General features: G+C 46.4%; 1 long non-coding RNA gene across 2 annotated transcripts in view; it reads right to left on the bottom strand.

The window, feature by feature from the left end:
- Positions 1–9,918: 9,918 nt before the first annotated feature.
- The window catches only part of LOC141567817 (uncharacterized), a 29,588-nt gene continuing 23,651 nt past the window's right edge, over positions 9,919–15,855 (bottom strand). The window contains exon 6 of one of the 2 annotated variants that reach the window (XR_012490659.1): positions 9,919–12,462. This is a non-coding gene — a long non-coding RNA (uncharacterized LOC141567817). Of the gene's footprint in view, positions 12,463–13,708; positions 13,878–15,855 lie in introns of those variants that run through there. The other variant, XR_012490660.1, reaches the window with a different exon arrangement.

Genomic DNA, 15,855 nt, shown 5'->3' with positions numbered 1-15,855 from the left:
TGGGAGCAGGAGCTGAGACCTCCCATGACACCCTGCGTGACAAACACCTACCTGGCGTATGAGTGCCAGGTGCTCGGACGGGCTAAAGCATGAATGCGATCTGGTCCCTTCCTTCAGAGCAGACCACAGTCTAGTGAGAGAGAGACAGATACATACAGAAAGGGAATGACGAGCAAGGGAGAGTGCCACTTGTGTCTTCTGCAAACCTGCGGCTACTGTGAACAGTGGGTTCTCTAAGCCTGGCCTCCTAGTAGGTTTCACGGGACTTGTTCCCATAGATACATGCAGACAAAACCAGCTGTATAATCCCCAGGGTCAGCCAGCCTAATTCCCTGAGTCAGCAACAGCAAAATATAGATAATTCCCAAATCCTTTCAAGGACCAGGTAGCCCAGTGTTTTTCATATCCAGGAAAGGGCACCTCCGACCCCAAGGTCTAACCACCGTGCGGTTTCCAGATTGCCTTGGCCACCTGTCGGTAGTCCCACCCCAGCCTGAATTCCCTCACCCTAGCAGAAGGGGGCATGGCAAAAACAGACAAACAACCAAAACCAAAACCCCTAGAAAACAAAGCTACAGGGCCACAGAATTGGGATGACAAGGGATTCCTCCTGCCCAGGACTTCCTAGCTATAGGACCTCAGGCGAGTAGCTTAACCTCTGTGTACCTCTATTTCTTGGTCTGCAAAGTAGAGCTATGTATCATATCCCTTATAGTGTGTTGTGAGGGATACGTGGTTAATACATGGGAAGCTTCTAGGAGAGGGCCTGGCATCTGGTAAGCACCCCATAAACATTGCTCATTGTTTCACTTCACACATATTTCCTGAGCACCGGCTCAGGCTAGGATGGCTGAGGTGGGCATGGTCCATACACAAGCACCCATGCCAGACAGACTGCAGGATGCAGCAGCCGTGGGCTGAGGAGTCCCAGGATCTCCGCAGGGGGAGGATCCCAGCATGAAGAGGCCAGGGCCCTCTCAGTGGGGCTTCATGGTGCGTGGGCTCTAGAAGCACACAGCCTAGGAGCAAATCCTGATTCCTCACGTACTAGCTACGAAACCTTGCACGCCCTAGCTACCTGTTGGAAGCCTCCATTTCTTCATCTGTGAAGGCAGGGATAGGATAGTGCCTACCTCTTAGGGTTTGTGGCAAAGAGATAATCTATGAGATTATCACATAGTACAGGGCACAGAGCAAACGCTCCCAAACGGGGGCTATTATTATTGCAGTAGTTCCCCCACTGGATGCCTGAAAGCACGGAGAGTACCGAACCCTAGATATGCTATGGTTTATCCTTGTCCATACATACCTATGATGATAAAGTGTGAACGACTCTCGCTCTTTGAAGCCGTTATTAAGTAAGATAAGGGTGATTTGAACGTAAGCACTGAGTGAGATACCGTGATGGCCAATCTGGTAACTGAGAGGCTGCTACGTGACTAAGGGGTGGGCGGGGAGTGTGCGTAGCGCAAATACACTGGACAAAAGGATGATTCACGCCCCAGCTGGGACGGTACAGGACAGTGTGAGATTTCACCAGGCTACTCAGAACGGTGCACAGTTTCAAATGTTTGAATTTCACTGCAGGTAACTGGAATAGTAGAAAGCAAAACTGTGAATAAGGGGAGCTACTGTATATTATTATATGACCCATATGACAATATAATAATTATAGGGGTGGGAGTCATATAAGCTTTTCCAGCTTAGATGACACCTCTTCCAGACAGCCTTCCCAGCTGTCTCCTGCTAAAAGTAATCCTATTTATTGCTATCTCTGTCTTGGGGAATTTATTACTTTCTATTTGATTTAAATTATTTATCTTATTATTTGATCTATCCCAATGGACTGTAGGCTTCTGGCAGGCAGGGATTTGTTACAGGATGATCTGACCAATTCCTGGCAAGTACTAGGTACCCAACGAGGTTTGCTGAATGAATGAATGAATGAATGAATGAATGAATGAGGTGTGATTAGGCTATGCCTAGGAGAGGTATTTTTAAGGCAGGTGCAAACTGGGGAAAGGTAAGAGTAAAGAAATACAGGAACATAGAACATGTTGGAAACTGGTGTGAAAGGAGGTTTACTTGTTTCACCTTTAGCTAACACTTTGTGCCAGAAAGTTCTCTAAGGGTGGTATATACATCAAATCACTTGCCCCTCACCAGAACCCTGTGAGCTGGTTACTACGATCATCCTCATTTTGCAGATTAGGAAACTGAGAAAGAAATTTGTCCTCAGCCGCAGGGCCAACAGGAAGTGGAGATGGGATTTGAACCTGGTATTTGGGCGGCAGGTACAGTTCAGGTTAAGGGTCACAGCAGATGCCGCCCGAACACCCACCAGGGGTCAGACCCTTACTGCAGCGTAAGCCTCTCCTTCTTTGGCTTGGAGGGGCCCAACCCTTCTTGTCTCCACCCCTCACCACTGCTTGCAAGAGTCAAGAGCCTTCTTCAAAAGCCTCCCCCATGCAAGCGCCAGCCAGGGCGACTCAGCAGGTACAGCCCTGCAGCACATTTAGTAAATGACATCTGTCCCAGACTGAAAAAGGGGGGGAAATACCAAGCTCGGGGTTGCCTGACGAGTGAGTGTTTTGGGAATACCACCTCACGCCGGCTGGGTTGGCCACTGGCTGCCCCTGACCCTTCCCACTGGGACATCTGGAAAAGGGGCCTCTGTTCAGTCCAGGAAGGAACTCTTACTCCTTTTTCCATCTCTCTGCTCAGCGGGGTGTCAGGCCAAGCCTACCTCTGGCTACGACAGATGGGCTGCTACCCCTGCTCGGGGAACTTAGGAAGGGCTTCTAAGAGAAGTGGCATTTCATTCCTTCTCCTAAGCCAGACTGTCCTGGTGGATACCTCACCTAATAAGTCCCTTCTGCCCATCAGCCCCAGATCCGTAAAAGACCCTCTCCATTCCCTCCCATGCCCCATTCTTCTCCCAGGAAGCTAATTTCTCCAGGGTTCTCATCAGAAGCAGTCTGTACCTTGGACCTCAAATCAATTAGTCAGCAAGCAAATATTGTGAAGATGTGGAGACGCCGGGGTCTCAACGGGGCCCTGGGGACAAGCTCCCCACTTCTGGTCCGACTAGCATGAAAGCAGCGCTCACAAATAATTAATGACTATGTGCTGAGCGTTTCAAGACACAAGAAAGCAAGGGAGGTCACAGGGGGAAAGCATTTGAGTGGGGGGGGGGGCCCACAGGGAATCATGAGCTGAGCACTGCTGTATTGGGGGATGGACTGGTCTCCCTCCCACTTTGAAAGGCCCTGCCTGGTGGGAGTTGTGGAGTTTCCTGAACAGGCCCCCATGTTGTAGAACGTCCTCTGCCCTCCAGGAACATTGCCTTTGATTTACTCGTTAACGCATGTGAAGATGGCGAACGAAAGCTACCAGAGGGTTCCTGTCTGCGTATCCAGAGCAGCTGGTCAGTGTTCACCAAGTGCTTCTCCTGAGAAGGAGCCAGGCTACTTCATCCCTGGCAGCCCAGAGCCAGGAACTTTCACCCATGATTACCCGATAATTGAATGAGTAAGTGAATCAGAAAAAGTGAGGACAGAAGGAGGAATCTGAATCCAATTAGTGAGGACGATGACTCACGGTCCCAGTGTGTCAGGGACGGTCCCAGCACACGCTTATTGTCTAATGGGATTATGAATCACATACCCCTTTCGCTCTCGGAAGTGGCCCAAGCTACATGATCTGGGAGATGGTCCCCCAACTTAGAGTCCCTTTTGTAAAGAGCTGCAGCTTTGTTATTCTTCAGATAGCAAGTGTGGATACACGTAAATACCATCTGCTACTAGGTGAGCTGGGCAGAGAGGTCTGCCAACGGCAGCTCATGTGGAGGGGCCGGGGTGTGCACCAGACTCTGATCTGTAGCTGTGAACATTCAGAAACCCCAGGAAGGACGGAGATTCAGGAAAAACAACTCAGGAAGCAAATTCATAATACGAGGGTACAAAACCCAAGCCCTCCAATGCGTTATCAACAGTAGGCCTTATATCTTGTTAAAAAGTCAAATCATTCATTTAATGTACCTTTCCTGAGCGAATTCATTGTTGTTGTTTTAACGTGGGTGATAATACCCACATTCTACCTCCTTGCTGAGTGGGTGTGGCTATCCAAGGAGTGAATGCATATGCCTTCTAAACTGTGAAGTGCTAAACCAATGTAAGCTGTGATTAGTTATTAAGGTGTGATGAGTTATCGTTAGTTAGTCAGATATTGTTATACTAAGTCTTCACTATTCAATTATACCCGCCTGCGCCTCAGAGAACTAGATCACACTCCTTTTTCCACTGTCAACATCTGATCCTTTTTTTTTCCCCCTTTCTTCTGCCCAGCCCCCCACCCCACCCCTCTGGTTCAACCCAAGCCGTTGTTTCTCAGTCTAGTTGTGTAGGACATAGATCCCTGGCCCAGGCTGGTATTAGGAGCCTTGCGCTCCCCCACCGGCCTCACCCGGCTGAGGCAGCCGGTCACTGGTTGTCGTCGGTCGGCCGCTCACAGCAGCACTCAGCAGCCCATGGCAGCTCACGCCAACCTCCAGATGCCCCGCTCCAGGGAGAGCTGTTATTCACAATCTTAGCTATAGAGGGCACAGCTCATTGGCCCATGTGGGAATCGAACTGGCGACCTGGGCATTAGGAGTACGGCACTCCAACCACCTGAGCCACCGGGCCAGCCCAAACATCTGATCCTTTGTCTCCCCGATTCCACTGTGACCTCCCTTAGGACAGGGACCTTCTCCTGCTCCCTCCTTTACCACAGGGCAAAGACCTGTTACTTGGCATCTTGTAGACTCTCAATTATTTTCTCTGACAAATAAAAGAAATCCTAGCTCCCATGCCACCTCTGGGAAGCCTGCCTGAATTTCTCCAGGCGGAGCCCCTCAGCAGGGCCTCTGCACAATTCTGGCTCCTTCTCTATGTTCCTTATCACACCAGACTGCGGTGTGAATACTGATTTCACATCACCTGAATCCTCCTGCAGGGCTCGTTTCTCACCTGTGCCTCTCCCTCCTCCCAGTTTCTGACATCCTTTCCAACAAGGCACTAGGCAATGGTTGTTGGATGAATGCTTTTGTCTCTCTTTAGTCTGCTGTGTTTCTGCACATGCCGTCCTCTCTTCTGGTACCCTCTCTCCTTCGCCCACTATTTCCTATCACCCCTCACATCCTAGCTGGAGCATCATTTCTGCCAAGGTGCCCTCATTGACTTGGAGGAACCCCTTCTCTTCAACCCTCTCAGAGCATCACTGCTCTCTTGTTCCTAGTGCTTACCTCAGCACTAATATTACATTATGGGATTTATTTTTTTTAATTCTTGGCTCTTAAACTGGACTATAAGACAGAGTGGAACCAGAGACCAGAGCCCTTGCCTACCCATGCATTGCTACATTCCCAAAACCTAGCACAGTGCCTGTAGGACAGTAAAAAATGGTCAAATAAATGAATCAAGGTGATGGGAGGACACTCAAATGGAAATGTCCAGGAGCCACTTGGAAGATCAGGGTGGATATTCTGCTGGCTTTGCCCAAATCATCATTGTGACCACCTCTTATCAAGTGCTTCCAGTAGTTCTGGCCCTGAGGTCAATATATACTCATTTATTCCTCACAACAACACACTGAGGAAAGATTCTTATTTTACTGGTAAGAAATATGAAGCTCATCTTTTAAATCTGAATTATATCGGGGACACACTCAACAATTTTCCAAACCATATTGCCCACAAATCCTAGAAAAGTATGAAGGGAGGTGAATATTTGGGGATGTATTGGAGGTCCTTTAAAAACTACTAAGAAATATTATTAATGATGATTTTTACTTTTTTTGTCCTAGCTCTGTTTCTTGTTTAGGCAAGGATGTAGGAGGCTGGGAAAGCAAAGGGATCTAGTTTTATTTTCCTGCTTTCTCCTACACTGCATTTTGGCAGCTCTGGAACCAGGGTGGGAAGACTCCCATCTAGGTTTTGCCCTGGGCAAATCACGTCTCTTTCTTCCTGAGTTTCCTCATCTACAAAAGGTGTATAAATAATACTTACCTCACTGGGCATTTTGGCAAGTTAATTAACACTTGCCAAGCACTTTGAGATGGGAGATGAAAGGGCCTGTTAAAGGAGCTATTAGCGTCAGCACCTAGTAGTGTTGGTCTTGGAGGAAATTGAATCAGGATGAGGAATTCAGTGCCAGCCCCTCCTGGGCCATCTTTTCCTCCACAAGAAGCCATATCACCTTTCACTGTCCCCTAAATCTGGCATTCTTGCCACCACATCATTGCCGTGTCATTTCCCTGACTGCAGTTTGCTCCCTCCTCTTCTCCACATATTTAAACCCTCCAGGAATACTCCAGGTCCCATCTGCTCTGCGGTCCTTCCTAACCAGTCACTCATTCACTCATTCATTCATTCATTCAACAAGGCTTTGTTAAGTGCCAACTGTACTAGGCACTGTACAAAGCACCCTCGCGACACTGTAAGTTAAATATTCTTGTCCCCACATAACAGAAGAGGAGACCAAGGCTCAGGTTATACAATTCTTCCAAGGTCACATAGCAAGTTAGTAACTGAATCTGGATTGAAACCCACATTTCCCAGTCTCCAAAATTCATAGCATTTCTTCTACTTTGTGTCATCACCCGTCACAAATCAAGATATGTGATCCAGCAAGAAGAGAATTCTGACTCACCTGATTATACTTCACAAGCTCAATGCAAACTAGGTGACTAACTCTGACATATGGGTTTGTCCTTGAAATTCCTTTCATAACTAGGTCACTGTCAGTAGTGTCACCAAGTGGGTGACCTGGGGTTGGAGCTAGTGCAAGGGAAAACACTTAATTACAAGTGTGTGTGTGTGGGGGGGAACAGTGCTCACTCTGCAAACACTGTTTCACAAGCTCCCTGGCCCACTCCCCCTTCCAGTTAGATTGTCATGGTTGAGTTTCAAATAAAAACTGAGACTCCACTGCTTCCTCTTTTTTGATACAAGAGGCTGCGCAAAGATCTCTTTTGGATCTCCCATGTTCCTATCTACCTTCCTGGCTACAAGACCTTGGACAAGTCAGTCACCTTCCCTGGGACTCAGTTTCCTTGTCTGAGAAATGGGCATACTGACAGAACCATTCTCTTAGGGCTGCTGTGAGGATGAAATGAGCTACTGTATGTACAGCCTCACGCCTGACATATGGTAAGGTCAGGATCAACTCACTGGTTTGTTTCCCTCAGATACAGATACTCCCATGGCCACATACCAGAATCACAAAAAGTCACACCAAGTAGCCAGCCCTGGAATTTTCCTATAAGCATTGTACTTCGGAAATGCAAGCCGGGCTCACTGTCCATGGTACTTAACTTCCTTCCATTCTGTGATTTTGCTTTGACAGCTTTGCCATAAGAGTATTAGGTTACAGGTGGCTTTGCTGAGGTGCTATGAAGCTCTGCACATGGATTAATGCTGACTTCCTTTCCTCTCGTGGGTGCTCAGTGGAGCTAGCCATCAGTCGTCACCATGGAGAAAACCATGGAGGCGATTAATCATTGCATCTGTCACATGAGACGAGCCTAACCCAGAGGCAGAAGACAAAAGTTTGTGGTCAGTACAGGAGGGACACTAGGTTTCCCCAGACTCATAGGAGTTCTCGAACAACAGGCTGCAAATGGGGAAAGGGGGCCATTTGGTCACTGAGGGGTTTGGGTTGGCCACCTTTTGAAAAGTAAAAGATTTCTATATTAAAATACAATTTCTGGCTTCTCTTGACACATTGGAAGGTCTGGTACATTTGGGCCTGTATTCTGGCGTGGCAGCAATCAGCTGGAGCTGAGGGGCGTGAGCGGTCCACTCCTTGCTGGCCACACCCCTCACACATATCAACCATCTGCTTCATGCACTTGCATTACTTGCCTGGGCCTGGTAGGCATTTGAATTTTCTGTCCCTAACTGAGCTCTATCCAGAGTCAGCCCACATTCTTCCTCCCACCTGGAAAGCTCTTTCCACTGCAGCTATCTTTCTCTGCTGCACTGGCTCCTACTCAGGACCCCTACTCATCCTTTGAGATGCACTCAGTGATCACTTCCTCCAGGAAGTCTTTCCTGATTGCAATCGCCACCCTTCCCAGACTGGGTTGCTGAGTGTTTTGGTTATCTGCTGCTGTATAACTAATGTCCTCAAAGGCTTAAGTGACTTGAAACAACAATAAGCATCTATTGTCTCACAGTTTGTGTGGGTTAGAGATTTGGGAGCGGCCTGCCTGGATGGTCCTGGCTCAGCATCTCCCAAGAGATTGCAGTCATCTGAAGGCTTGACTGGAGCAATAACATCTGCTTCCCAGGTGGCTCGCTCACATGACAGGCAAATGGGACTGGCCACTGACAGGTGGTGTCAGTTCCTCACCTCATGGAACTTTCTCTAGAGCTGCTTGAGCGTTCTCATAACATGGCAGCTGGCTTCTCGTAGTGATCCAAGAAAAAAGGCAGAAGCCCCCTAAGTCTGCTCTGACCTAGCCCTGTAAGTCACCCTCCATCGTTTCTGCAGTATCCTGTTTGCTCCATAGGTCAGCTCTGTCCATTGTGAGAGGGGACTGTGTAAGGGCATAAGATAGGAGGCAAGGATGGGGGGCCATGGTGGAGACCGGCGGCAACACTGAGTTTCAGTCGGCCTGTTACCTCTGTCATAGCACTTTTCATGCTGTATTGAATTTATTGGCTTATGCATGTCTCCCAGTGAAACTATGACTTATTATAGGATTGGCTCTTTTTTCCTGGTAGTACCAATGCTGGCAAATAGTCACTGCTCAATAAAATTACAGAACGTCACTCCTTTTTCAAAACCCTCTAATGTATCCCTATTTCACAGAATAAAAGCAGAAGTTCTTACAATGGTCGACAAGGCCCTGCGCAGCCTGCCCCATCACCTTTCTGACTTCCTGTGTACTTTCTCCCCTTAGCTAACTCTGCTCCAGCCACACTGAGACCTGCTGTTCTGCAAACCTGCCAGGCCAGCTTCTCTTTCAGATCCTTCGACTGGCTGTTCCCTCTTCTGGGAATGCTTTCCCCTAAATATCCCCAAAATTCATCCCAGCACCTGCTTCAAGTATTGCTCAAACATCGTCTTCAAAGAAAGATTTACTCTAAATCGCCCCCACCCACAAGCATTTCTGACTCCCTTTAACCATCTTTATTTTTTCATCTAGCACTTCTCACTACGTAATTTACTTATTTGTTATGTTTATTGCTTATCATCCGTCTCCCAGCTCAAGAACATAATCTCCTTGAGGGTAGAAGTCTTCGTCTTGCTGGCTAGTAAAGATCTAGTATCTAGAACACAGTAGATACTCACAAAACAATTGTTGCTGTAAATAAATAAATGAACCAACTAATTTATTACGGGCACCGCCCCCCCGACTAGATGTCAGAAAAACTGCCATATAATTTTAAGTTGTAAGTTAAGGAAAATTCAGGATTCTCTTTCAGTTTATAAAGTTCTAGGTGACAGCCCGAGGCGGGTTGGCCATGAACATGTGTTCTGGACACATGACCCTGTGCTCAGCATGCAATGGGCACCCACCCAGGATTCCTTTCACTTCTCTCACCTGTCACTTCTGGAACAGAAAAGGACTTCTCACCACACAGCTGCAGGCATCCATCATTCATAGAATGTAATGATCAACTGCATGAATTCACAGAGGACAATTCGGGGTCAATCCCCAACTTGCCTACTGATTAGCTAAAGGAGCTTCATTCCAGCAAATTATTGAGCCTCGTTTCCCATTTTTGACTTGAGGACTGAATGAGATCCTGTGTGTCCCTTAGCACAGTGCCTGGCACAATTATAAGAAGCATTTCATAAATGCTAACTATTATTCTACAGCACTTAGACGGCGAGGCTGCAATGGAATATATTAAAAACGTCAAAAAGATAAATTTAATAAACAGTGTTTTTAATGTCCCCATTAGTATGGATTAGATGCTTAAATCTATTCTAATTCCTGCTGCCTGAGTAATATGCCATCCAGGATACCTCCAATATAAAATTGCTTCATCTGCCTTTTATTTGAGGAGAAAAAAAAATATCAATGCTTTTTTTGTTGTCCTCTCTTATCCTCTGCTTATTTATATGCCCAAATAAGGTTACGTACAAAACAGAATTGCAGGATCTATAAATAATAAAGAGCCCCTTCATGTAGTCAGCGTCAGCACAGAAAGATTCTAAATGGATTTCTTTTGCCCGAATCTTTTTCTGCCCCAAATCTGACCCTAAACGTACATGCAGGCAGCCTGGCTGGCATATAAAAAGGCCCAATTGACCCGTTGACCCAGTTAGCACACACAGCGTGATGCAGAATGACTTCAGCAGCAGCTGTAAAGGCACCTTTTGGCCACACAAGCCAAAAGCTTCTCCCTTACTCGCTCTAATCAGTCCTTGGGCCCCCACTGCATACGGGGCCATGGGCCTGGGACTCGGTGACGCTTGTAAGCTGTGCAGACACCCACCTCTATCAAGGGCTGGCTTGAGTCTTGTCTCTGGCTTGAGCCAAGTGACAAAGGATTTTCTTCTGTTCCTAAGAGAAGTCGCCCATGGTACTGTGGCAAGACTGAATGAGAAAGATTTAGTGAGTCGGCTCCAGGACCCAGCTCTTCCAAGGGACAGAGCAGATCTTATCACGTAGCAAATGTTCATCTTTTTTTCTTTTTACTTCCTTCGTCTGCCGTGTTATTCCTGCTGAGTAGGACATAAAGGTTAAGTAATCCCACAGGGGGATGGTGATACCCCACAGGGATAGGAGATTGAAATAATGGGGGATGTGGGCAAAAATAGCATTTCATGCATACAATCTCATTTTGGAATTTGGAGGTCAGGTCATCCTGGGAACTCTGTCCCCACCCCAATTGGAGCTCAGACTCCCAAGGTCACACTAAAAGAAATCACAGTCCATCTTCCTTCTAGCACTTCCCATGTTGTTATTTCGTTTGATCACTAGACCGTTCAGTCAAGTATGTGTGTCAGCCCCATTTTACAGATGGGAATACTGAGACGTTGCTAGGCAAAGTAGCTTGCCCAAGGCCATGTGGTTAACAAATAGCAAATCCATGAGTTTCAACCATCTCTCCATTCTGGACCCGGCAGTATGGCATAGTTGTTAGGTGTGCGGCCCCTACAGCTGGCGGGCCTAGGATCCATGCTGAGCTCCGCCCTCCAGCTACCTCACCTGCACAGTGGGCATGATGCTAATAGTGCCTGTCTCATAGGGCGGTTGTGAAAAACTAGAGAAGGTAATGCATACATGTGGCTGGCACACACACACGTACGTGAAGACTTCCCAACTGGGGCACCATCTATGCCCCAGACTGTCCACTACAGGCGACTACTTGCCCCCACCTTCTTCCAAGAATAACAACGCAGTTTCCCAGGCTCCCAGAGCAAGGTGCAGATATAAACTAGGTCCTGCCCAAGGGGATATGAGTGGAATGGCACAGCTTCCAGGAGATGCCACATGGCGAGGATCGTGGAGCATCAGATAGAGCCCCATTGCCAGCGCTGAGGGGCTTCACCTCACTCTCATAGCAGAGAGAATGCAAAAAGCTTGATCACCCAGCTGCCCCTGCCCCAGAACCAGAGCTTATGCCCTCGCTCACCAGTGCCCCTGATATTCAGGGCCAGCCTCTCTGCCCCACCACCAGATTGGACCCATGCAGGCCAAGAGCCACATGAATTGACCTTGTGGCTTGATACTAGGGACAGGGGTGGGTAAGGAATGGACATTCCTATTAGGCACTCAAAACACTGGAGCATTACCTTGGACATGCCAAGATGCTGATAATGCAATGCCAGCTCTTAGAAGTATGTGAGTAATATATATATATATAAATTTAAAAGCTCGATGCCAAGAAAAACTCTCTTGTACAATGAGTATAGATGGAGTGTCTGATGTTTTCAGTAACTCAGTGTCCAACAGGGGTACCCTGGGAGTGAGCACCTCTTTAAAATGTTTGTCCTCTGTACCTCGCTTACCTCACCCTAGTCCCAGCCCTCGTGCCAATTATCACATGATTGGTAGCCAGACTGTTCACTGGAGGCAGAATTAGGAAAATTATGTACCAGCTGCTTTTCCCTGGGCCAAGTACTAAGGTCATGAATATGAAAACCACAGTCATTTCCTCAAGGAGTCCCCACATGTGGAGGATACAGCCATGAACACAGACAATTTCACCGCAATGAAGTAGGCCCCAAGATGGAAGGAAGTGCAAGAGACGGTGGCCCTGAGCTCTGATGTAGGTGGAGGTGATCACGGCAGGCTTCACAGAGGGGGCGATGCGCGAGCTGTGTCTTGAAGGTTGAGGAGCAGTTTGACACGAAAGGACAATGTGCATAGAGGTGGGAGAAGAAGCAACGTGGATGGGAAGGGCAGAGTGATTCCTAAGGGCCAAATCTTCTGAGCCAGAAAGTGGGTCATCTCAGATTCCTGAAAGAAATGCAAAGAGCTTCTGAGCTGGTGAACACATCAAGGTCTGGGAGAGTAATGTGCCCAGAGAGAGCTTGAGAACTCTGCAAGGTCACCTCCCCTCATACCTTGCCCTATGCATCTCTTCAATTTGGATGTTTATGTTCTATCCTTTATACTAAAGCAGTAAATGTAAAAGGAACTTTTAAAAGACAAAGAAGAAAGAAGGGGGGAAACTAAATGTTCATTTAGTAAATGAATGGAAAAGGAAAGAAGAGGGGGGAAGGGAGACAGAGGGGAAAAGAAAATGAGGAAGGAAAGGAGAAAAAGAGGGGAAATTGCTAAGGTTAATAGTAGCATTGTGATACTACAATAACCCTAATAATTTGTTGACATCGACTACACTTGAGAATCTTTACATCCATTCATTATCCCATTTCATCTTTACTGTGATCCTGTAAGATAAGTATTAGAACCCCCTATTTGACAGGTGATGACCCCAGAGGTTAAGTAACTCCCCGGCATCCTCTAGCTAGCTAAAGGCATGACTCGGTTCCACGCTCAGATCTCTCTGACTCTCGGCAAAAAGAGATTGCACTCACAGCCTGGTATTGACCTGGCTGTTTGAAATCTGTATAGTTTATAACCCTAAGAGGGTTCATAAAGGTTGGTTAAGTCCATTGAATTTCTGAACAGTCTTCTTCTCAGTCGATTGTTAATTCCTTAATTTCCCCTACCTTAAAAAAGATGACAGGTTCATTAAGCTTTGAGACAGTACCTGCTCATTAATGTGTGCTAAATTGCCATGCAATTTCTATAGAATTAAATTACATATTCAGTGAATAAGCAAATAATTCATCAAGGTTAATGCTACGTCTATGAATGCCAAAGTAAGATTTGGGCCATTTACTTATCAAATGCTGATTTTTAGAAGCTCACAATGAAATAATAAATAAATCATCAACTCAGAAGTTTAATTTGGTATTCTGGCTCAATCAGGAAATTATACATAGGACCAGGTACCTCCTTGGTTTCCAAATAAGGTGGCACTCAAAAGAAGGATCCCATCCATTTTTATTCAGCTGTAAGAGTACCTGCTAAGACTATATGGCTAAACACACACACACACCACCACCACCAAGCATTTTATGCTATTTGACAGGGACCGAAATCAAGAGCAATAAAAATAATTAAAGCAAATTTGTTATTTTGTAGGATCTGCCTGGCTCTGAGCCCCAGTAGGTTGAGATAAAGAATAGGGTCACTTGCCTGCTCTAGAATTCTCCAAGTGTGGTCCCCAGCCCAGCAACCTCAGCGTCACCTGGGGAATTTGTTGACGATGCAAATCTCAGGCCCCACCCCAGACATGCTGCCTCAGACACTCTGGGCGTGTGTTGATATCTCCAGGTGATTCTGACACAGCTGAAGGTTGAATTCTAGATGTAAAAAAATACCAAAAGAACGTGGGATCTTCCCTTAGATAGACCCAAGTACCTTTCTGAGTCTCGTTTTTACCATGTTTTTTAATTGAAAGGTTATAAAATGAATACTGCCTTCTTCCCACCATTGCTGGTGGGTTCACTGAGATGATGTGAATACTGCTGGCACAGGGAGTGGTACCCACTAGGAAATGCTCTAGGGACCCCCTCCATTGTACTGGACTGTCTGTGGCCAATTGAGCATCATCCCCTCACTTCTCAGTTCTCCTTGGCGTTGCACCAAAGAAGCAGGATGCATTTCCTAGAATGCCCTTCTCGGCGTGGTGCCCAGTGAGAGATGGCCAATGAGAGGACTTCCCCGTGAAAGTTAGCCGGTTAGAAGCCTGGGCTAGGTCTGGAAGGCACGGGGAGGAGGGGCTGTTTGCTTTGGAGGCAGCAGCCTCTGGGCCTTGGACATTCAAAGCAGCTTCCCAGAGGGTTCCTGAGAACCTCCCACTTTCCCGCCATAGTCTCACTTTGGAGGGTAGCTTCCCAGACATTCTTGAGAATCAGGGCTCATGAGAACAGACGGGTTTGGGCTTTGGAGCTAAGATCAGCTGTGGTAGTGTCTCTGATCTTTCCCCTCCAGCTAGTCAGCAATCCTATATGTCCCTAATTCCTTGTAGTAAAACCCTGATTCCCTGGGATCTATAGGGTTGCTTTTGTTCTCCCAACCAAACCCTGACTCATCCCTCCCTTACCCAGGAAAATCTTTTTTCCCCATAATGAACAGGATTCCAGTTCCTTCAGAGTTGGGAGACTGTGCAGGTTATCTAAGGGCACCCAACCTAAATGTGCAGCTCCCTACATGTGGAACTTTCTTCAAAGACCCCAATATGTTCACTGTCATGTTAAACTCCTATATCTAACCGATTCTGGGTATTTTATATAACTGCTTAGAGATCTTCTACACTTCTGAGTGTGATTTCACTTCATTGCAAGCCCCCATCCCCCCCCCATGGAAACCAATCATCCTTTATGCAAATCAATGGGGAAATATGATTCAAGTAACAGAAACTTGCTTAACAGTCATCATGCATTTTTGTTTTGTATTTGACTTTGAATGTTTTTATAATGTCCTATAAGCCATTTTTCTCCCCTCTTCCAGAAAATGATTCTAAATATAAAAGACAAAATAATAATGAAACCCCAAATAAGTAAAGCATTCACAACACTTCAAAACCTCGCGATGTTTTCTCTCTGGTCAACAGATATTCTCAGACTCACACAGAGGAAGAGAGTCAGGCACAGAGAGGTCACACAAGTTACACTCACATAGATTATTAGAGGAAGAATGATAGCTAGAACTTGAGTTCCCCAAATGCTCCAACAAATTCCAGGGCCTTGTTGGGTAGAAATAAGTCTGTGATTAGATGCTAAACAAATTATGCGGTGCTTAGTAATAAATTCCTTATTAGCAGAATTAGGTCAGAACTGCAAACGTAACTGGTTCTCTGTCTCTGTCTCTCTTCCTCCCTCCCTCCCTCTCTTTGAGAAAAGACTTTTTGGAATTTTACTCATGCAAATCTGAACAGGGATTTCAGTTTTTTTGGCTAAAAGTTTTTTTCCCAGAACATGGGCAGCTTTCCATATTTCTATTTTACAATAAATATTCCTACCATTTTGGACTTCTCAGTTCCCCAAGGCCATGCCTCCCCAACCTGGCTATGGTAGGGATATCGTTACACTAAATCAGTTAAGCTCTGCAATGCAGAATTCTTCCCAAAGCCAATTCACAGAAATGGTATCACTGAAGGCACAGAGGAGAGGGATGTTCTAACCAAGACATTGGTCCCATGGATTTTCACGTTGGGTAAAGAAAATACATCTGGAGGTGAAAATGGAAGTTGAGGCATAGTCTAAAATGAAGTCTTAGAACAAGATACAAAAGAAAATCAAAATAGGTGTCAAGATCTGTATATATATGTTGGGGTTT

Source organism: Rhinolophus sinicus, linkage group LG12 (genome assembly GCF_036562045.2).
Source record: "Rhinolophus sinicus isolate RSC01 linkage group LG12, ASM3656204v1, whole genome shotgun sequence".
NCBI classification, from domain to species: Eukaryota; Metazoa; Chordata; class Mammalia; order Chiroptera; family Rhinolophidae; genus Rhinolophus; species Rhinolophus sinicus.
This window is presented reverse-complemented; position numbering and strand designations above follow the sequence as displayed.